Genomic DNA, 23,493 nt, shown 5'->3' with positions numbered 1-23,493 from the left:
TCATGTCGGCCTTTTGCAGGTGTCAACCTTATGCATGTTTACCAATAGTGGTCGACCTATTGAGTGTCGACCTAAGAACCGTATCCTGGTTTTCCCATTGTAAGTAATATTGAATGCGTTCTAGTTTCCAGTGTAACTACTCCAACCTGTGTATTGTCTTAAGAACACTTAACCAGCTGTATTAAGCCCGGGGAAGTGATAAAGCAGTGATAAGTGCAAGGTGTTAACGCACCAGCCAATCAGCTCCAATATGTAAATTTACAGTTAGGAGCTGATTGGCTGGTGCATTATCACTTCTCCAGGCTTAATACATCTGCCCGAATGTGGCCTTAGTCTGGTAACAGGTTAATGTTCCTTGCTGGTAAAATGTAATACATTGATGCAGACGTGTCACCCGTTATATAACACAATACGATGTGATAGGAAATCAATGGGTCGAGCTTGGTAGATATTACATTTCATGTCAGCGCCCCATCATATATCTTGGTGTCATATGAAAGCAAGGAGTGTTTGCAGAGCGAAAAAAACAATATGTAGTTCATACCGACGGAACATAGGATGCACAACACATCTGCGAAGCCATATTCTCCAACACATTTCCATTTGTGAAATAATATATTTATTTCTCCATATCTCTGAATAAAATAGGGCAACAGTATCTGCAGAAACAGGCCACAGCATTAAAGCATATTTCACTATCGCACAAATACTTAGTATCGCTCCACCACAAAAGCCTCAGTAGTTTTCTATTTTCCGGTGTTTGTCCAACATGACCTGAAAGCCAGAAAATGATGGTAATAGAAGGCCTCTTATCTATTTGCTCAGATGGGAGTGTTTGAAGTCTTGGAATAGGCTGTGCAAAATACAGCTCCTAGATAAAGACCCTTTCTATCTCCTATCCGGTCCTCTGCTCATCACTGATTAATTTCATTTGAGTAACCAGACATTCTTTAAAGTTTGACTTCTCATTCAGCTGTCAAGTTTCGGATCCGTTGCACACAGCCGTGGATTAGCGAAACCAGCTTGTGGCTTTAACATTTCTTGCTAAAAATCCCAAATTACTGCATTGTAGAGCAAAGATCCTTACGAAAAAGACATTGTAAATGATGGAGGATTAATCTTAATTTTAAGTTTGAAGAAAGTGTAGAGTAATCAGTGCGTTTTAACGAAGACATCTCATTTTATCCTGTCGTTTTCTTCAGAAATTCCAACCATCTGTCTTATTTTATTTTTGCCTATAATATATGTCACTTGTACGGAGTCAGATTTTAGCATCTTTTGCAAGATTTGTCCTTTAATATGTAAGGGATTATTTTTTTAATATCAACTAATGCAGAAATGTTTGGTTACTGAGGGGACTCAAATTGTGTCTGTTGTTTACAAGTCATATGGCGTTATGCTGGATCTTTCCATTTCTCAGACCAGCAATGACTGATTGTCAATATCAACACATTGGATGTGTGACTTTTATTTCACACGTCATATGCGTACTAGACTCAGCTCTTTTCATTAAGTTTTATGGTGCACGGGGTAGAATGCACTGAGGTTCTAACTTGAACTGAATGGAATTGATTTAAATTGAATCTCTAAAGCTAAATCGCCCATTACATCCATTCTTCAAAAACTGGGAATACAAGGACCTGTAACCAACACAAAATGTGTTATTATGGGCGACGATTAACTTTTCGGATCATTTCAGAAATTACAGCAAACACCATATTCCAGCAGATGACTTAGAATCCAAAATAACTTGTTAGAAATAGTTTCAGAAGTCGTCCCAAGCAGGAGCTGCGCCTTAAATTAAATTCCTAAGATTAAAAATGTGATAAACTGTAACTTGCTTGATGTGCGTTTGGTGGGCATACCTGCCTGCTTCATCAGAAGTGCAACTGTTGAATATTCAGAATGGGGCAACACTCTTGTGTTCATTCCTCTCAGATCACAAGGCAAAGGGACACAAAGTACTGGAGTTTGCCTTGTGCTTTACCTTCAAAATGAACATAAGGGGGATTGCCCCATTCTGGATATTCCACAGTTATGCTTCTGATGAATCAGGCATGTATGGTCACGAAACGCGCTTCAAGCAAACTACAGTTTCTCACATTTGTGAACCAATGAATTTTTTTAATGGAGAAATGAATGCATCAGAACATTTTTTCTAAACTATTTCTAACAATGTATTTGTGAATCCTCTGCTGAAACATTGTTGTATCATCAGCCAATATATGATTATTTTCAATTATGACAGTTGAAAAAGTCTATTTAATCAAGGATTGAGATATCGGTACAGAAACAATTCTCATATCACCAAAAATAGGTGAGCAGACCTCTAGATGTTCAACCTTTAGCTCTTTATTATATACAGTGCATATTATATACATGTCTTTTCTTGTCCCACATGCGCCAGAGAGCGTTTCATCACATGTACTTTTTAATGGATGACTGGAACACCTTCCTCAACTCAACGGGCTGCAAACTGTGGAGAGCAATTGCTACATACTGAGACTTCAGAAGGTTTGGAGTGGTGCTGGATATATCCATTCCCACTAAAGGGTTAAGACCCCTATTTATTATGTACAGCGACAACATTTCGGTGTTAAAGCTTCTTCTTCAGGGTCCTTTAAAAGTGTCTTTAACCCTGAAATTGTGGCTCTTTTTATACTCCGTAAAATTGATATAGGGATTAACCAATGATAGTGGATATTATTTCCTTTTAATTAATTGAGGAGAGGCTTTCTGGGTTAGATATGTTTACACTTGAAATGAGATGACTAAGAGGACATATTATTAATATTTACAAATATATTATAAAGGGGCAATATGCGGAGCTATCATGTGAGTTGTTTACGAAGAGACCTCTACACAAAACCTGCGGGCACCCGCAAAGGCTTGAGGAGAAGAAATTCCGTACTCTGCGCGGGAAGGGATTCTTCACTGTAAGGGCGATACGAATATGGAATACACTGCCAGAGAAGGTTGTAATGGCGGACTCAGTCAATGTGTTTAAAAATGGCTGAGACAAATTTCTAACCGTAAAAGATATACGAGGATATAGCCTTTATTCGGGCATGCAATATAATTCAGGTTGAACTCGATGGACTTCTAGTCTTTTTTTCACCCTCACCAACTATGTTACTATGAATGTACAGTATTATTATCACACACAGAAAGGTGTATTCTCTGCACAGTGACCTCCAACTGCTATTCAATGCTTCCCGGAGTGGTGATGGTGACTTGCTTTCCGGGACAGAGGGTAAGATCATAGGTGTGCGCAGGGGGGGTGCCTGGTGCGCACAGGCACCCCCTAATGTCTGGCACCCCGATCTCACATGCCTGATGCAGCGATCGCCGAGCAGGTTGATTACTGTCCCCTCTGCGCTGCACCCTGTCAGGACTGCAGTACTGACTGGACGCCTGGGTTAATCAAGGGTGCCACTGCCACCGGCTTTCAAATTCCCAGCTCCACCTCCATGTACAAAAACAGTGTGATGTAACGTGATTACGTCATGCTGCTCGCACACCCACCCATCACACCCGTCACATGCCCACCTCTCTCCTTCTATGCTATGCCAATGCCAGCCACTGATGAGGAGCAGCATGCAGCCAGCGTTCCTCCTAGGAAGACAAATTCAATACTAGCAGACGGCCGGCAGCAGCATTGACACGTCACTAATTTTTCCAGCAGCATCAGTACTAGTCTGCGACTGTCAGTGTCAGTGAGTGACTGACTTGTAAGTAAGCTGCTGCAGCTTGCAGGGGAAAGAGAGGGGGAGCCAGACCAGGCTGAGGAGGAGCAGTGTAATTGCAGTGAGTGCCATCAGGGGTGTTTGTTTGGTGCACACCACAACATTTGACAATGCATCTGCATTATTAGGATTGGTACAAAGATGGATATTTTATATGTGTTGACCATCAATAGATGGTACTAAACACGCCCAAAAGGCGGTGATAGACCCCCCCCCCCCCCCCCCGATGGTGCACCCCCTAATAAAATGTGCTGCGCACGCCAGTGGGTAAGATAGAGTAAAACTCTAACAGCATAGTGTAGCAGTATGCGGCTCTTGTTGGTCTGGGGTGCCACACACCACACAATATGCAACCAAGTACATATATCCAATTTGTTTCAATAGAGTGCAGTCCACAAACAGATTAAAGCCTACTGTATATCCAACTGTGCTCAAAAGCTTTGTAGATGTCAAAATTGCTTTATTCCTAAGGTCAGCGTGTTATACATATCACACATTTATAGAGCAAACAGAAGACAGCAGCCAAAGCTAAGATATGCTGTGTCATGTACATACGAAGCACGTGTGCAACTGCAAAGTACAAGGCTTTGTCTCATAGACCGACACCTAGACTCGTTGCCAGGCTGCCCCTGGAGTTAGAAAATACGGGACTGGAAAACGATGATTGATGCTGCCCTTCCAAAGACATGGCAAGGCGATTTGGGCAGCTTTATTAAAGCTGTTCTGTATGGCGAGGCAAAGTATTAATTCTTAATATGGATGTGAGCAAGGTCAGAGCATGTCTGCAAAGACTGGCTTCCCTCCTCTAAGATTACCAGATTAAGGTTTACTGTCAGAACGCCGAACGGAGGTTTTACAGGCAAAGTATCAGCCGACTAACAGTAATTCAGAGAGGAAAAAATACATACAGTATATTTTACATCTAATACCTTCTACAGATTTTTAGTATCCACTCATAAATCCCGACACTGCAGTTACTTGCAAAAATGGCAAAACTTGTCCCTCAATCAACGCACCTTGCAGTGCTCCCTATGCATTCAGCATGGCTGCATCTATCAAATGTGCAAACTGGTGCCCTTATTTATCAATGAGTGATACATTTCACTGTGAGTGATAACTTGCACCAGCCAAACAGCTTCTGTCATTTTTCAAACACAGCCTGTGATATGGAAGTAAGGAGCTGATTGGCTGCTGTAATTTATCACTCACAGTGAAACTCATCACTCATTGATAAATAAGGGGTACTGTATTTGCCTGGGGCCAATCAGTATAGGAGGTAGAAAATAATGTATGTATATATAATATATTAGAGGTGTGTGGAGCCTCGTGATTTGGTTTTACAGTAATTTTAATGCCGTGTTTTGGATGTTTTGAAAATGGAGGAAAACAAATAAAATCATGTACTGTAATTGTAGAACTCTCAAATCCTCAAACTCCAAAGATCCAAACCGGACTTGGTCCAGATCTCCTACGGGGATCTGGACAGGGTTTTGGTTCTGTTCTGAACCCACCCAAATTTTGTAGATCCGATTTCTAGAGATGGAACTGTGCATTTCTACTATATTATATAATTTTGTAGCAATCTGCGGTAATTAGCTTGGTAGATTGATCAGTTATGCTTAATAAGGGTCCACAGTTTTCCATGTTTAGAGACATTTTACATTTGGCGCTTTACTTTCAGCGTTCATGTAACAAAACACAAACAGCAGCCAACCGCCATGTCGGGAACTAACTCACTGCTGGACCACTTACTATATTGGGCAGCCAGGACTGCCATCAGTAATTTTGGGGCCCGGGACTGACAAAATAGACACGACCCCCCTCAAAAAAAAAAAAAAAAAAAAGATTCTTCCACACCGTTCCACGTCCACAGTCCCCCCCCCTGTGGGCAGCTAGTCTGCATGTTAAGTCTTACAGTCTTGCCTGCTTCTTGCAGGTACACTACATCCACAAGCTTCGGCCTGGCTTGGGTGGGGAATTTACTGAAGGTTGATTTTGGCAGATTTCAGTCGATGAAACCGATTAAAATCTATCTCAATTGACATTGGGTTTCAGAGGCTCAAACACACAATGGATGATTGTTTTTTATATTCATTTGTATATATTAATAAAAGGTGTGTTTTGAACCTGGAATTGCAACATTGATTATCATTACTTTTAAATAAGTCAGAATTGACCTTTAGTAAATTTCTCCCTTAGAGTCTTCTGGTTCTCACTGCCTCTTGCAGGTAAGAACGCCAGCTTCCTAGCTCCCACAAGCTTCCAGGCACACTGCGCTCTGGCTGCGCAAATTCACCTAGACTGTCTGACTGTCTCCACAGGGCAGCCACTAGGGAATGTAGTTATGTGACCGGCGGTCAGGAGACCAACGGTCACATAATCTCCCACTACACCCCACCCCCTAACAATACCGATGCATGCCGACCAACAGGGACTGTTCCTACTCGTGGGTGTCCACGACACCCATAGAGTAGGAATAGAACCCGTGGCAATAGATGAAAGGCTTATGCTAATAAGCCTTGGTGCACCTAGGCGCAGATGAGAAGGCTAGATGAGCGAGGCTCCATCTGTAGACTCGACTTAGGTCTACTATTGGTCGACAGTAAGTAGGTCGACATGATTTCTAGGTCAACAGGGACTTTAGGTCGACATGTACTAGGTCGACATGAAAAAAAAGGTCGACATGAGTTTTTTTTTATTGTTTTTGGTGTCGTTTTCTTCGTAGAGTGATCAGGAACCCCAATTAGTGCACTGTGTCCCCTCACATGGCGAATGAGCTTCGGGCAAGGTTACCGTTCCCAATTGTAGTCCACGTGGATCGTAAAGTGTGAAAAGTTTTTAAAAAAAGTGAAAAACTCATGTCGATCTTTTGACCTGTCGACCTAGAAACCATGTCGACCTACTTGCTGTCGGCCAGTAATGGTCAACCTAGACAGTGTCGACCTAAGTCTTGTCGGCCTAGAGACCGGATCCCCTCTGCTGTGTAGGAGTCTTACTTGCATTCTTTCCAAAAAAAAAATCTCGAAACAGTCAGTAACATAGTAGGGCACAAAGAATGGCAATAAAGGTTATGTTTCATAAAACTTTTATTGTTCAAAACAGCGTACAGTATGAAGAAGAGAGGCTTTAAAATTTCACAAAAATTGTAATGAAAACACGGGAAATAAATGCCATCATTTTCTATAGGACTGAAATAACCTCATAACATTTTTTTTGTTGCTGTTGGTAGAATTATTCATGGGAAAAATAGAAAATAGTGACAAGTCTTGTGGGGTAATTTTCACAGAATGTCTTCTACCTATATTTTTAGCGACATTTAAAAGGTTTTATTATTAGGTTAGCTAGGTGAAAATAGCTCATTGTTTTATGCAGGAACTGAATGGCCATAAAAGATATACAGAACCTTTAGTGTAAATGGATCAGGTCAAAAATAGGCAACTAAGCGACTTTGCTAGACATAAAAAAAAAACCTTTAGGGATTTTAAAAACACTTTAATAATTCTGTTCATATTCCTTTATTTACAATCCTACATTAACAGTTTTAAAAAAGCACGATAAAAAAAAAAAAAAAAAGTATTTTTCCTGCGTCACTGCTCCTAATCCATCACCCTAATGCTCCCCCCGTGACAGGAAGTAAGTGTTTGGAGCTGGTAACGGGGAGTGGTCATGCGAACACTGGTGTGTAATGGCCGTTTTCTGGGCGTGCATATATTAGCACTGGCTGTGCGTCCCGGAAGAGCAGCTCAGCCTGCGCGTCTCCTGAGGTACTCTGCGTGGCGATCCGATGTGTGATGATGTTACGATGTTTCTGCAATCATGCTGCGCCGTACACAAAGATGCAATCGCAGTGAGCGTCCTTTGGCATGGGTTAGCTTCTGCCCATAATAGCATATAATCGCAATTGCATAAGGCAAATTATTGCAACAGGAATAGGCAGAACAACCGCACCTGAATGACCCCCCCCTTCCTACTACAGGACAGGGGCATTTACACACTGATGGTGTTGACTTGTAAATGAAACGAATATGCTGCTGATGGAGAAGTGGACACATTGACGAGACGCACACAGCTTTGCATAAATGTGGAAAAACAATATTTTTCCAAGCTGATTTATTTGAAGTAATATTGTCCCCTCGTTATCTCCAACTATAGATGCCCCCCCCCACCCCTTACATACAAATGCTTCACATTCACACCACAGAACAATTATGACCCTCTTCCCGGTCGCACAATCTAAACCTGTATTCCACATCTGCTTTTAATCTATATACATGCCTCATGTTTGTTTTCTTAGTCTTTGCCCTTTTTGTTCCGTCTTTTTGATCATTCCAAGAGAGAGAGAAAAAAAATAGACCCAGAACTTTCTGGCGTCACTGCCAATCACCGCTTCACAACTCTCTGAAAATAAAAATGACTATAATCTTGACGTTCTGCCAGACGTGAGCAATAGCCTTTAAAAGAATACTTGCAACAAACCACAGATCTTCATAATGTCAACTGTCTAAGTATTGACAAGGTGTAAAATTAGAGCAATTCCTTACAATGACAGGAAAACAGGGTTCATTTGTATCCCTTTAGTGCGCAGCGTTCCTGCAGCAGACACAAATTTGTCACCATTATTCCTTCTCCAGTTTGTACCCAGGATTTATGAATGCACCTAATGCTGGCAGACACGGTAAACTGGGGGAAGAATTAGCATTATGAAGAACAGTGGTCTTTGATCCCGCTGTACATATATTCATTTTCAGAATCACAGCGTTAAAAATGTCACCTCTCCGGGCTCGGCGTGTTTTCCAAGCCTTGGACGCGGTATTGCTGGGAAAACATCAGTAGGTGCTGGAGGGTTTCTCATATCCATGGGATTAAGCTGGAAGGTGCCAGGTTCACCCTTTCTTCCAGCATAATCTGCATTTCCAGTATTTGTAGCCTGAGGCTCAAGTACAGCAAAATCAGAAACGTTGCGTAATGTGTCCCACACTGCATTATACATTTAATGAATTTGCAGTATTGAAGGGAAATTAGATAACACAGTTTTGCTCCAAGTAGCTAATGAGTCTATGGGGGTCATTCCGAGTTGATCGCATGTAGCAACTTTTCGATGCCCGTGCGATCAACTAGACGCCACCTATGGGGGACTGTATTTCTGCACAGCAGGGGCTGCGATCGCTTGTGCAGCCCTACTGTGCATAAAAAGATTCCTATAAAACAAGACCGGGGTAAGAGTTACTTACCCTGTGCAATCGATCCAGCGATGTAGGTCTCGGGATTGATGTCAGACATACACCCTCCAAACGCCTGGACACGCCTGCGTTGGACTCACCACTCCCCAAAAACGGTGAGTATCCGCCCCGGAACGCCTCCCCGCTGGTAATCTTCTTGCGATCGCGCTAGCGATCACTTTCTTCTTTCTTCTGGTCATTGCCCGGCGACGGCTGTCGCTGGGCAATGACGCGCGTGCGCATTGCGGACACTGCACAGCCGCAGTCTCGACCCGTTCACAGCACTGCTACAACCAGCAGCGTGCGAACGGGTTGGAGTGACCCCCTATGTACTAAGCCTTAGCGAGAGATACAGTGGATGGAAATAAAGTACCAGCCAATCAGCTCATAACTGTCATTTTCCAAGCACAGCCTGTAACATGACCGTTAGGAGCTGACTGGCTGGTAATTTATCTCTGTCCACTTTATCTCCAGCCAAGGATTAGTAAATAGAGCCCTTAAGAGGGTGACATTTACTAAGCAGTGATAAGAGCGGAGAAGTGAGCCAGTGGAGAAGTTGCCCCATCAACCAATCAGCAGCTCTGTATCATTTTATAGTATGCAAATTGTAGATGTTACTTCAGTGCTGATTGATTGCAATGGGCAACTACTCCACTGGCTCACTTCTCCGCTCTTATCACTGCTTAGTAAATGTCCCCCTAAAAATCTGTTATCACCGCTATTTGCATTGATAACATTACTTTTCAGAGCAATATAAGAAAAACTTTTTGGTGGTACAGCATCTCTGATGATAATAAATCAATAACCAGAGAAGCCGGGGGAAGGGGTATGGGGGGGGGGGGATTTGGGTACTAATTACCTGGACCCAGGCTTGTTGGAGGGCCTGGAGAGGGGGGGGAGGGGGGCTGGGTCTGCTCCATTTCTTAATTGTCCATGGCAGCAACCTCAATCTCCAGCCAGAACAGGCTGCATTGGTTCCAGGGAGGCTTCATAGCCTTTCCATGTCACTCTTGGGCACAGTATAGGCTGCCGGAGAGGTGCTAATCCCATAATGAAGCTTTTCTAAACTATTGTGGATAAGCTTTTTGGATCTTGGTAACTTGAACTACAATACATCGCTGTTCCCATACAGTTGGCATTCTGCTGCTCCTTCATTAACAAGCAATAGTATCTGCCCATACTACATGTTCCAAAAATAACGTGGAAACAGCAATTTCTGCATGGTTTTCAGAATAACAGTTTTATAAATAATCCTCTCGTGGGGGCGATGGGGGTGGGCAGACTTAAATTAAATAAAAAATGTTTTTAAAGTTAAGCATCCCATTCAAAATGGAGGTGGCTTTCCTGTGGGCTGAACCACTAGTCAGCCAAGGGGGATGCGTTTAGCATCAGGTGACCGACGCCAGAATCCCGACACCACTCAGGACACCAGTGCCGGATCACCGACAGCCGAAATCATGAATGTATCGGGGTACAGGTTAGGGATAGGGAGGGGTTAGGCACAGGGGGGAGGGGGGGCGGGCAGTTAGGAACGCCCACGTCAGATTCATCCAACAGAATCATGGCCTGTGTTTGAAAAATGACAGTTAGGAGCTGATTGGCTGGCATCTTATCTCTCTACTTTATCTCTATCCAAGGATTAGTACAAAGACCCTTATATGTCTGGCTATATTCATAGTTTAGTATAGAAAATATCATAAAACTTAAAGTAATAATTTTATAGATCAGCATTCCCAAATTCAGTCCTCAGGGCTCTCTAGCAGTACATGTTTTCCATATTTGCCTGCTGGGTCACAGGTGTATACATTATTGACTGACATGCTTAAAAGATCTACAGGTGGTAACATTGATTTTACTTGTGAGCCTGCGATGAGGTTTGGAAAACATACACTGTTGGGGTGCCCTGAGGACTTTTTTATTTATTTTAAATACTGGAGAGAAAAACATATTTTAAGAGATATATCAGTGGATATTAATCTTCCTTTTTTTAAAAATATATTATATAATTTTTAGGATGTGACTTTTTACTTACATTAGACTTTAAAGTTTGTAATAAAATGAAGAGTAAATTAAATTGACCCATAAGAATATGTTGGTCTGAAGCAGAATATTATCTCTGTCCTCTGCATTTTGGCGTTGCGAGCAGGAACTCTGCATTATTATTAATGACTACTTGGCCTTTTCAGTAACAACAGAACAGTTAACATCACAATAACTTTTTTGCTACTACAGCAGTTTTCAACTCTTAAGTAATGTAGAAGTTGGTGATAAGATGGATCTACAGACTATTAACAAACACACTATTGTGAGATATTTAAAACTAGCCGGTGGCAGTGCTGACTCCAGATACAGTATCTGGGTCTTTGCCAAATGTTTCCTCTGTAAGTTTTCAGGCCATGGATTCAAACCAGAAGTTCTGTAAGTAATACCAGTAAACAAATACTTAGCTTAATAAGTATTATAATGAAAATTGCAACTTATGCATAGACCTTTGTAATTAGGCATTATAACAGTGGAATAGCTCTGCTTTATATACTGGAATGATAGTCATAACACAAATATTTTGGAAAACAAAAATAAAACCATTATTAGAGGGTTGTTTATTTTCAATAACGATGGATAAACTGTATTTGCGTTATTTGTTTTATTTTTTACTAAAAAATAATAGCAAACCCTCTACTACAGTACGTCAAAGGTAACTTATAATGTATTCTATTATTCTATTTGTAAATGACAGATCATAGAATGATTTATCTATAAGTCCCGTCTCATGGGTAATGATACTGTAAATCTGTTTTTTTGTTGTTGTTTTTTTTTACATTTGTCCTAGTTGCTGCAACGACCCGTAGAGTTGGCTGCACATATTTGCACATTAAATGTTTTGGATCCACGCAATTTAGTTTCTGGTGTTTACAGTCTTAGCGACAAATAACACAACATGTTAGGTTTCAATTTTTCTTCTCCAGAATATCTTTGGTACAAATGACTGCCCATACGGTGAAATCTGTAGCAAGGAGGTGATCTGAAAAGCAGAAGTTATTAGCGTGAAAGGTTTGTGTTTCATGGTGCTAATCGTATATGAACAAACGTCTGTGTGTTGTAAAGCCGGTCAGACTAAGTCATTAAACGTGAAACAAATACTTACATTTTAAATTGAATGCTGTCAAAGTATTTTGATTAAAAAAAGTAAAAAAAAAAAAAAAATACTAATTCCCATCATCCTCCAGGCTCACCAGCCAAGATTTTGAATTTAAGGATTCATTGCACAAACCTATTTTATTTATTAGTTTCTGGCACTGTTAGTGGGCATCCTTGGACATACAGTACTGTTAGCTTTAAAATTCCACTAGAATGTAATCTCTAGGAACCACTCTACTGAATGTCCATCTTTTCTTATGTGACTTGCACGTCTTCTGAAATTTTAACGGCAGTACTGTGCTGTTTGTATACTTACATACACAGAAAGTATTTGCATATCTTTGCAACTGTATTTATTACACTTATCGTAATTATACTTGTTATATCGGTATTGATTCCCCGACAGTACAAAATCTGTGGTATCCTAAAGATAATTGATGATGATGACTTACACAGCAATAACTGTCAAATATACCTCTGATGGCCATTCTCTTGGGTGGAATGTGATGACACCCTGGAACCTTAGACCATAACTTTAGATAATACCACCAGTTTGAAGAGGCTGTGGCCTCCTTAGATGTCACCGGTTTGCACATCTAACAACAGTGGCAAACGCAGGTTTTCTAGAGGGGGGTTTCCAAAGGCAATCCACAATCTCCCACTCTGTGGAACATTGGAGCAAGTGTGGAAGTCTGGGGGAGCGGCAGTAGAACCTAGTAACGACCCCGGACATTAATTTAAACAATGGTCTTTTTATACACTGGATACTGTATCGAATACAGTATTTATATTTAATACTATAGATGGTCTATAGCAGGGAAGGGGGAACCTTTGGCCCTCCAGCTGTTGTTGAACTATGCATCCCAGCATGGCCTACAACAGTTTTAGCATGGCCAAATAGCAAAAATGTAGCAAGGCATGCTGGTATGTGTAGTTCAACAGCAGCTGGAGGGTCAAAGGTTCCCCATGCCTGGTCTATAGTAGAGGTTCTCAAACTGTGTGCCGTGGCACCCAGGGGTGCCTCAGGACACTTTCAGGGGTGCCTTGGATTGGAGGTCCGGGACCAATTCTAATTATTTATGGTCAATGCAATAGGCAAAACCAGTGCTTGCGACTATCAGTCATAAAGTATGTGGACGAACAGAAGCAAATCTTGTCCCTCACCAAACAATTGAACCTAAGGATGACATAAAAACATAATTTGCTTAATTTAATAATTCTTTCCAAATTTCCCAATGAGAAACTTTGGCCTAGGGGTGCCGTGAAAAAAATTCTGATGCTCTAGGGCACCGTGATTCAGAAAGGTTTGGGAACCACTGGTCTATAGTATATATCAAACATTAATGTAATATAAATAAATGGACAGAAAAAAGGTTAAACATACCATACTAAATAAATACACAAACATAATAGAACCAGTACTACACTTTCTGAGCACAAATTCTCCCACCTCATGGTAAGGCTCCTGTCTCTTCTTCCTGGTAGCAGCTCTTTGGTTCAGTGCACTAACTGAGGACTCAGATCCACACACACCGCAAACTTTGTAGAAAAAGTTGCTACCACTGGGCATGTGCCCCAGCTCTGCTTTGTCCCTTAAACTGAATGATGTAGCGGCAACAGTAGTAATCATATTATATGCTATTGTTATTGTATAATTTGAGCCACTTGCCAAGAGGAGGGGGTTTCCGGGCAACCAGAAACCCCCCCCCCCCTGCATTTGCCTATGAACAACTCCCCTCATGCCGGCTATTGTACAAGAAGCTTCATACCTTTCCCTAGAATGCAGTCTTTTACCAACAGCCTCACGTCAACGCTTGCGCGCAAACTATTCTACATAACCAAATATCAGCTGGTAAATATAATTTTGCAACGAGCACGACCCTAGAAAATTTGCGATGGAGGAGATATCCTGCTTTGAAATACTTTTAATAGAAACATTGTATCTTATCACGCTTAAAAGAAAATGAGAATCGCTGATCACTTGGCACGGCAAGAGTCCTGGTTTCTATGGCAACTTACCACTTCTGATGCTCTGCCATTGCTACTACAAACAAAACTGGAGAGAGAGGATTAATGTCAAACATCACAGCAGAATAAAACAGAACAGTTGGCAGTCGCACAGAAATGAACATTTTCTAAGACGCCTGATGGAAGTGTTTCATTGCAGTAATCTTATTTTGAAATGTAGAAGTGCGCCCTATAACTGGGAACATGAAATACAGATATCGATTAGAATCTGTCAGAGCTGTGCAGATATTAATACAATTGTTTTTTTTTCCTTTTCCTATTTTGTACTAATTGTGGATTGCTGTTATATCACATTATTGTTTATATCCTTTGATAATTGTCTCATTAAGAAGTTCCCCTTTTAGCGGCTTGCATATTGGTCAAGTCTCTGCTATCTAGAAAGGGATGCAGTCAATTTACCAACAATCAAAATCCTGACAAGGTCAAAATACTGACATTTAAAATACCGACAAGGTCAAAGTACTGACATTTAAAATGTCGACAGGTCAAAAAGTTGACATGGGTTTTTCATGATTTTTTTTTTTTTCATTAAACCCGGCTTGTTCATACATTACCATCCTGGTGGACCTAGAGGGGGAATAGACGGGGGAATAGACCGCGCCCAAAGCATGGCAAGCGAGGGGACGCGGTACGCTTATATGGTGTCCATGTCAACCTATGAACCAAAAGCAATGAAAAACTTGTGTCGACTTTTTGATCCGCCGACATTTTAAATGTTGTTTTTTTTACCTTGTCGGGATTTGGACCGTCGGTTAATTGTTGTCGGGATTTTGACCATCAGGATTTTGATTGTAGGAATTTCATACTAAACCCTCTAAATATTATGTGGAAATTGCATATTCTGTATGATTTAGGTTTATAAGAGTAACGCAGGAGATATCAGAGCTACTTCCCGCATAAGGGTTAGTAACGGGGAAGATTGCTCTTATACACCTTTCACAGCACCCCAATAACCCAGGATAACCTGGGTCTCGGCTCAGTGTGAAAGGGTTAACCCGGGTCCCGTTCAAACACTACAGAGAGCCGGCTTCACGACGCTTGGAGATAATGTAATCTCCAAGTGCGGGCAGTGGGGAAGCCCTTTAAGCAATATCCCGGGTCCTGGCTGCGCACTGCGGTGCGAACAGATTTCAAGCCGCTGTGACACGGTGTCATATGCTTTGCCTGAGTACGCTGGTCTGCTCTGATAGGACACCAGGGGCCGGATGTAAAACGTCCAAGATCGGTGGCCGTGGGGGATACCGGCTGAACTTGGAAATTTTTTAAAGAGGCAGTCACTAACAAGGCATGGCTTTGCCTTGTAAGTCATGGTCCCTTTTAAAAAAAAATTCCAAGTTCTGCCTGCATCCCGCACGGCCACCAATCTTGGGCATTCTTACATCCGGACCCAGATGTGATTTGCTAATAATACTAGATTTACTCTCTGTGGGGCAGATGCACTAAGCAGTGGAGAGAGATAAACCAGCCAATCAGCTCCTGTCATTTTTCAAACACAGCCTGTACCATGGCATACTTAACGATCCACGTGGACTACGATTGGAACGGTAATCTGTGCCGAGCGGAGTGGAGCGAAGGCACCATGCCCGAAGCATGGCGAGCCATGCGAGGGGACGCGGTGCACTAATTGGGGTTCCCGGTCACTCTACGAAGAAAACGACACCAAAAAAACATAAAAAACTCATGTCGACCTTTTTTCATGTCGACCTTGTTCCTGTCGACCTTTTGTCCATGTCGACCTTTTGTCCATGTCGACCTAAGGTGTGGCGACCAATTGGCGTCGACCTAAGGTGTGTCGACCTTTTTGTTGTCGACCTGGAGTCCCAGACCCGCTTTCAGTGTGATACCGCTGGAGGTACAGGAATATACAGTATATGAATAACTCATAATTATGTAATGGAGGTATGTAAGGCAGGAGATATTGCAGATGTGTTGCACCCATATAACCGTGAACACCGTCTTCGCTGTTTTAACGCGCGTCAAAGAGTGTAGCTTTCCAGAGATGGTCTCTGATAGCAAAGGAACTCTTCGGATGGCGCTATAGTAACTGCAATTTCCAGTGTAAAGCGCTAGAACTTGTCTGCAATGTTCTTCAATGGGATTTCTATATATGAAATATTTTCCTTTCTCATCTATTAAACTCACAAATATACAGTATACATATACAGTATATGTATATGCGTTAAATCATTTTGAGATAATAGTTAAGGCCGTTGAGTCGAGCTTGACCTTATTCTCCCAAAAATAATAATTTGTATAAAGTGGTGACATGTTCTTTTAGGGGGAAAGAAGAAATCAATTCTGACATTGCAGATAAATTGCATTTATTCATTCCACGATCCATCAAGTAACACAAAGCATTGGATTCGTTCCAACTCTCTCTCTCGTCTTTTTTTTTTTTTTTTGTAACGTTGGCCCAGCTCCATCATAAATTAAATAGTTACTCGGTCTAAAACTGCATCGTTCCCAATAATTTATACTTTCACAATAAGGATCGTTCTATCAAGGGAATTCACATTTATAAGACTCAAAGTTTTTCTCGTCATATTGCAGTGGTCTACGCTCCTTTATGCCAGGGTAAGAGATCCAGGCGTGCACATCGAAGACGCCAGTTTTGATTATGCTGAAGGCTGAATTTTGTGCTTGGCAGACATCCCTCAGTGTCAGAGACACTGCTTGTCCTGTAACTACCTAATCTTGTGTACCATTCATCACATGAAGTCATTCCTCTTCCCTTCATCTGCAAATACCATAATAGCGCATTTGAATATTTTAGCCATTTGGTGAGAGATGCCGCGTCTGTTTTGTATGCTTGCCCTCTTACCGCCACTTATTATCTTAGAACATTCATTTATGCAGCAGGGGATAGAGATTTGCAGATGAACTAAATTGTTCCTCTCTGCAGACAAGAGCTGCATGTAAGCCCATTGCCAAGTCTATCAGTACACACTAACGTGTCACTTTATCTGTGTTATGTATATGTCATCCGTACATCCAAAGTCATATCTGTTCAAGTTTGCAACAAATTTCATGTAGACGATCAGTAAAAATAAGTTACAAAGTGATTCAGTAGGAAACAAATCTCTTTCAACAGTCAGGAATATACAGTGTATGTAAGCATTCCCATATTGTGGGATAAGGAGTTGAGTTCTGCAGCAGACTTACGGACTCTCTCAGGCACGCTATACAGCTAGGTTATATAGGTAATGAGCACCTATGCAATCTTTCCAAGTGTCTTGTTTTTTCCTGGAATACCTTTTTATGTCGGGATGTAGTGAAAGGGTGACAATGACAACAACACAATATTGACAGTTATGAAGTCGATGTTGTTAAAATGTCAACAAGCAACGCGTTGACATTCTTAGAAAACCGACAGGTGAAATGAGGAGTGAATACAGTGGTGGTTTTGGTTGCGGGTTAACAGTGTGGCCGCCCGGGGCGCTGCGGCCTGAGGGTGCGGCCGCTGTCACCCCGGCAGTGCCATCTGATTTGCATTTAGTCCCCCACTGGCCTCCTCCTGGCACCCAACCTGTGGGACTCTTGGGACGGCAAAGGAGAGGAGGTGGCTAGCCGGGTGACCTACTGCTGCATCCGTAGAGCTAGTGAGTGACTGTGACACAGGCAGCGGATGACACACACACACACACACACACACACACACACACACAGACACACAGACACACACACACACACACACACACACACACACACACACACACACACTCTATCTCCCTCTTAAGGGGCTTTACCTGGCGCAATGTGTATAGGGGGCTCTACCTGGTGCAACATGTGTAAAGAACTCCATCTGGTGTAATGTGTTTAAGGGGATCTGCTCTACTGTGGTGTAATGAATGTATGGGGCTCTAACATGGCATAATATGTATAAGGGGTACTACTGTGTGATGTAATGTGACTGATGGACATTACTGTGCGGTGTAATGTGAATTGGTAATATTCTGTGGCCACGCCCCTTTCCACATGAATCTACGCCCCTATAGTTCTGCCACGCTCCTTCGGTGTTCACTGTCCCTGTTTTTAATGGGGTGGGGTGTGGGGGGGGGGGGGTCACCAAAGAAAACATTCGCCCTGGGCACCACAAGGTCTAGAACCTGCCCTCAGGGAATAGGTCATATTGCAATGGTGCTACGTTCCAGCGACAAAATCTTCAGGTTATACTTCATCATTCTGAACATTATCACCTCTAACTGAGTTTTTCTTACCCCTGTTTTGGAATTTGTAGACTGGTCACATTCCAGCATCACTAGGAGTCATTTTACTTTGCCGTTCCTACTGACATCACGCCGTTCCTTGGTGGTTTTTTGGTGGTGTTTGTTTTTTTTTGTTCTTTCAGAAGGCTTTTTAATTTTAGAAAATATCAGTACTTATATCTCCTGAAATGTCAGAGATAATTATCTGATGTGGCCAAAAACAGTTTTGTTTTTTAATTGAACTTGCACAAAACTGTTTTATTAACTACATTTCACACAAACTTTGTATTTCTAGGTTTGATATTAATTCACCTTTCTATAGGTTTTCATATTAAAAATAGCACTTGAATGTGATTCAGGTATTTTTTTTATTTTGCACTGAAAAGCATAAAATGTTAAAAGACCGCACTAAATGATTTACTGCATCAAATAAGGGGTCATTGATCTCTCTAGTCTTGAGCGCACCGCAGTTTCCGGAAAGTGACATTCAGTAATAACAGAAAGTAACACATTATTTATTTATTAACTATAAACAAAAAGTTGGTTAAAATTAAGGGACTGTCCCACCTTTCTGAATAGCCGCCGGTCTTCCGAATGACACCATATTTCCATGGTTTGAGACCAGGGGTGATCAGCAGAAAATAAATAAAATGTGGAAGCATAGTTTGGAAGAATGGTTTGCCCTCATTCAGATATGGGTGCGCCCACTTATTTTACAATGATGGAGGGCTGCGAACTAACTTTAAAATGACCACTTCCCTAGTTTAATCAGAAATATTTTTCATATGCATTACCTTATTTTAGCATTCAGGTCACATTTTAGACTGTTGACTGCTAAACCTGTCTATGTACAGCAGTGTAATAGAGCTCACTACAGTATGTGGCATATTTTATTAAATATTGGGACTTGCCTGGATACTTATAATCATACTTGCCTACCCTCCCGGAATGGCCGGGAGGCTCCCAAAAACCTGGTGGCCCTCCCGGCCCCCCGGAAAGGTGGGCAACCCTCCCGCTTTCCCTGCAGCCCCTCCACGACTCTCCTCGGCCGCCCGCAGCAGAGAACAAGTGGGCGGTCTGAGGGGGTTTGATGACACTATTCGTGCTGAGTCGCGTCATTGTAGCTCCGCCCCCCACTATACATGGCCTCTTTTCTCGGCACTGCATAGCGGGGGCGGAGCTACGATGATGCGATCCTGATGCCATGCCCCCGAACTGTCCACATCCTTGTCGGCCACGCCCCCAGACCGCCCATCCTGCTGCCGGCTCCCGGAGGAGGGGGGGCAGCAAAGTAGGTAAGTGTGCTTATAATTTATCACCGCAGCAATAAGAAATTAACCAAACCCAGCCATCTCTCATCCTAACCCTCTGTTCCACGGGTGTGAATAATAGATAGACAGTGTCTAGTTAGACAGTCAATAGATGGACACCATGGGGGGAATTCAAATGTTTGAAAAGTCGGTTGGGTGTCTGGTTTTTCCTGTCTCTTAGATAGGAAAAAAACAGACACCCAACTGACTTTTCAAACATTTGAATTCCCCCCATAAGTTAGACAGTCACAAGGTTGACAGGATCAAAATATAGACATGAAAAAAGTAGACAGTACAAAAGGTAGACAAGGTCAAAAGGTAGACATGAAAATAGTCCACATATAAAAGGTAGACATCATTTTTTTTTTTTTTTTTCATTTTTGGGGTTTGTTTGGATAGTTTCATTATCTGGGACCCCCAATTGTAGAAAGGCTTTGCTCGCCAAGCTTCGGGCTCCATGGCTCGCTGCGCTTGCCACAAGGTTTAAAACCAATCCTATGCCGACATAGATAGAGAAGGTATGAAAAAGTCCAAAAATATGTAAAACCAACAAACAAACAGAAAAAACCTGTGTCTACCTTTTTCATGTCGACCTAATGTCTGTCTAGCTTATGTTGTCTATCTGTTTACTGTCTAACAAGACACTGTCTATCTATCATTCGGATACCCTGTTCCACTCTTACTGTTTACCCCATCTGTGTCACCTCTGTCTGCCTGCCCTTCCCCTTTAGAATGTAAGCTCTCACGAGCAGGGCCCTCCTATCTCATGTGCTTATCCTTCTCTTACTTAAACCATCTTTGACGGCACCAGATCCCTCGGTTTTCGTCCATGCTGATAATTATCTCAGTATCATCTGCTGATGCAGCTTTGTTTATATACCCTGTACTTGTCCTATATTGTCTTCTCCTGTAAGTCACTGTTTCCTGTTTTGCTTATTCATTTATGTACTGTGTAACTGGGTGCTGCAGAACCCTCGTGGCGCCATATAAATAAAGGATAATAATAAGTATCACCTGGATGTATTAGAATACACAGGCAGGGACAGGAGCTTTGATAGGAGACCATCCCTGTGATGTGTAAAAGTAATGTGACCCATAGAGACCACTTTACTTCTGGGTTATAAACCCTGCTGACCTACTGCACATGGAGACCACCCAGACAGGGCCATTTTAACATCAGTGTAGGCCCCTGGGCACAGCAATGCACAGGGGCCCATACCCGTCCTCCAGTGGTGGGGGGTTCTATCAGCGGCAGCTTTGATGTCCCGCGGGCGGTAGGGGCTGTTCTATTTTCCACTCAGCATGTAGGACCTGGAGCAGTAATTTCTGCCAATTACTCCTCTACTGCACAGATGGGGCAGGAGGGAGAACACTACAGTGTAGAAGGGGGCATTGTGCTGAATGAAGGGTCCCCGGTACATGACTTCCAAGGTGGTAGGGGGTGTACGTAGGGTGGGGTGGATAGTGGAGTGGGCTTAATATTCATCATTTTCCAGTAGGAGGGCAGCTTGCTTCTCTGAAGATATCTCAAGTTCTCATAAATAGATTTCTCAGCTTTGAATGGGATGAAACACTAGAGCATCCCACCTTTCAGGAGGTACTGGGGACACCTTTCAGGAGGTACTGGGGACACCTTTCAGGAGGTACTGGGGACTTTGGGACCAGAGTTCAGGAGCCAGAGCAATCCACAGACGAAAATATAAAACAGCATACCAGGCGTGTGGAGCTGATGCAGGGACCAGCTGGTTGAAGGCTGATATCTCTGGTTCTGGGCATAGTAGAGACAAGCTGTCAGTGTCCACTGAAAGGAGAGAGTCCCAGCTTTTGGAGTTTACCCTCACAAAAACTCTAAGTCAGACAGAACCCGAGATATCTGGCTGGAAAGAGCAATTAACAGGATTGGAAGAGGACCACTGCTTTGACATTGAATATCTCAGGTTCCCCAGGGACGATTTTCAAAAATCTGGTACCCCTGGAAAGAGGGGGCCCCAGCTATCAGCTTAGGGCCCTTATATTCCTGGGGCACCTGGGCAAGTGCCCATTGAGCCCATACAAAAAGACGGCCCTGCATTTAGGTGGTATTAATTTTTGATAAATATGCCCCTATAAAAAAATAAAAAATAAACAAAACTACCATAGAAATTTGTTTTGCATAACCAAATTGATTAGGACTAAATGGAGTAAAACATTTCTCCTCTGTAGCAAATGTATACTAAATATATTTACCACATTCCCCCTTTTATGAGTCAATTTAGTACATGCAACAAAGTTTATCATCCCACTTTAGTCAATCGCCAATTCTGCGGTGTAACATTGGAACAGCTGCTTCTCCCCTCCAAATTTATTACATATATTGCCAAATTCGATGTTTTATATAAATGTATTTCAAAGTTCATTATACCGTCTGTAATGTAACCGTCAAAATCTTCCCCTCCTGCACAATTCCAGAATACATGTTTGTCTAAAATATTAATTTCTCTCCCCATCTATATAATTTACATGACTGATATCCAACAAACGGAGAGGTGGACGCCACATCCTTCTAGTGTAATGTTTCAATTCATTCTGCCAGGGATGATTACACAGCTCCGAGATGAGCCGGTGAACAGTAGCTGAGATCCTTAGTTTCCCAAACATCAAAGTCTTTTTACCCAGTGAATGGTGAGGATTCATCAGGGTCTCGGCTGAAGGCAGAAATTGAAAACTCTCTTGAATATGTCCTTCACACATAGCAGATGGCAGGAGGAATCTGTCTCAGGATGAGGAGCTCTGAGCAGTTTAAGGTTTCCTGATTCGTAGCCAATGCATTTCCCAACTAATAGCTTCTTATGCTTCATCTCCCTATTATCACAATTCAACCAGAGAATTCTGTCTTCCCACATGTTCTAAATTCAAAACCTGGATACACATACCTACTGTACGTGATGGCAGTGTAGTTCTATTGCGTTATATGGCATAGCCCCATGCAATAGGAGTCAGGTTATAGACAACGAAACTGCAAACGCTACTAAGCAAAGTATAGTAGTAGTATGCAATCCTGCAAAAAGTGCTGCAGATGGTTGTTAGTTACTAGACACTTGTAGTAACCCCCAGGGCAGCCATCAAGCAGGTACTGTGGGGACAACTGTAACTCTGACAGAGAGAAGAGGGCCTGAACCGCTTATACTGGCTGCCGTCACTGCCCTGCTGCCCGCGTTTACCCGCTGCCTGCCTCCCACGATGCAGTCAGTGCAGCAGACAGTAATACTATTGAAAAGGTCCCTCCTAAAATGGCCGCCGCCTCAGAGGAGACATTTATTAAAGATGCTAGAGGAGGCAGTGGCCATTTTGGGACAGACTTTTTTTTAATAGTTTGAAGGGAGCAGACACGAATAGCGCCCCCCTCCCCCACCGGGGACCTTAAATTTGCAACGGCTGGGATCCCCTGACAACGAGCAGGTACTGTGGCATAGAACATTAAAACTGTGTGGGCATAATTTGGTGTCGGACATTACTGTGGGTGCTTAAAATGGTGCAAGGGGCAGTAACTTGTGGGGCAGGGATTGTCCAGGATAATGAGGGACTCGGCAATGGTTTGGTGGAGCAAATGGATAATATATATATAGTCCAATGAAGTAAATAAGTAGTTTTATATTCTGATTTGCTGCCATTGGGCCTGCATCAAGCACCCAATGGAGCGGTCACAACTAAATAGCTCAGATACTCGGTACATAGTTTCCAGTAGATTTAGTTAATAATACTGGTGGAATTTAACGCATAGCTGAAACACATCTGGCCTGCAAACAAATCTGCAAATGGGTTTCCACCTACAGATATTCATATTTCAGTTTGTAACGGTCATCCTGCA

The 23,493-nt window shown here is 42.4% G+C and overlaps 1 protein-coding gene across 4 annotated transcripts in view; it reads left to right on the top strand.

Moving 5' to 3' along the window:
- PCDH11X (protocadherin 11 X-linked) overlaps positions 1–23,493 on the top strand; it is a 1,521,665-nt gene that overhangs the window by 1,379,388 nt on the left and 118,784 nt on the right. Inside the window, exon 6 of one of the 4 annotated variants that reach the window (XR_010183186.1) lies at positions 11,932–12,016. The exons of the other annotated variants lie outside the window; for them this stretch is intronic. The gene's annotated coding sequence lies outside the window, so the exon portion shown is untranslated. The remainder of the gene's footprint in view (positions 1–11,931; positions 12,017–23,493) is intronic. 4 annotated transcript variants of the gene reach the window in all.

The sequence above is a fragment of the Pseudophryne corroboree genome, chromosome 8, assembly GCF_028390025.1.
Source record: "Pseudophryne corroboree isolate aPseCor3 chromosome 8, aPseCor3.hap2, whole genome shotgun sequence".
Taxonomy (NCBI): Eukaryota; Metazoa; Chordata; class Amphibia; order Anura; family Myobatrachidae; genus Pseudophryne; species Pseudophryne corroboree.
This window is presented reverse-complemented; position numbering and strand designations above follow the sequence as displayed.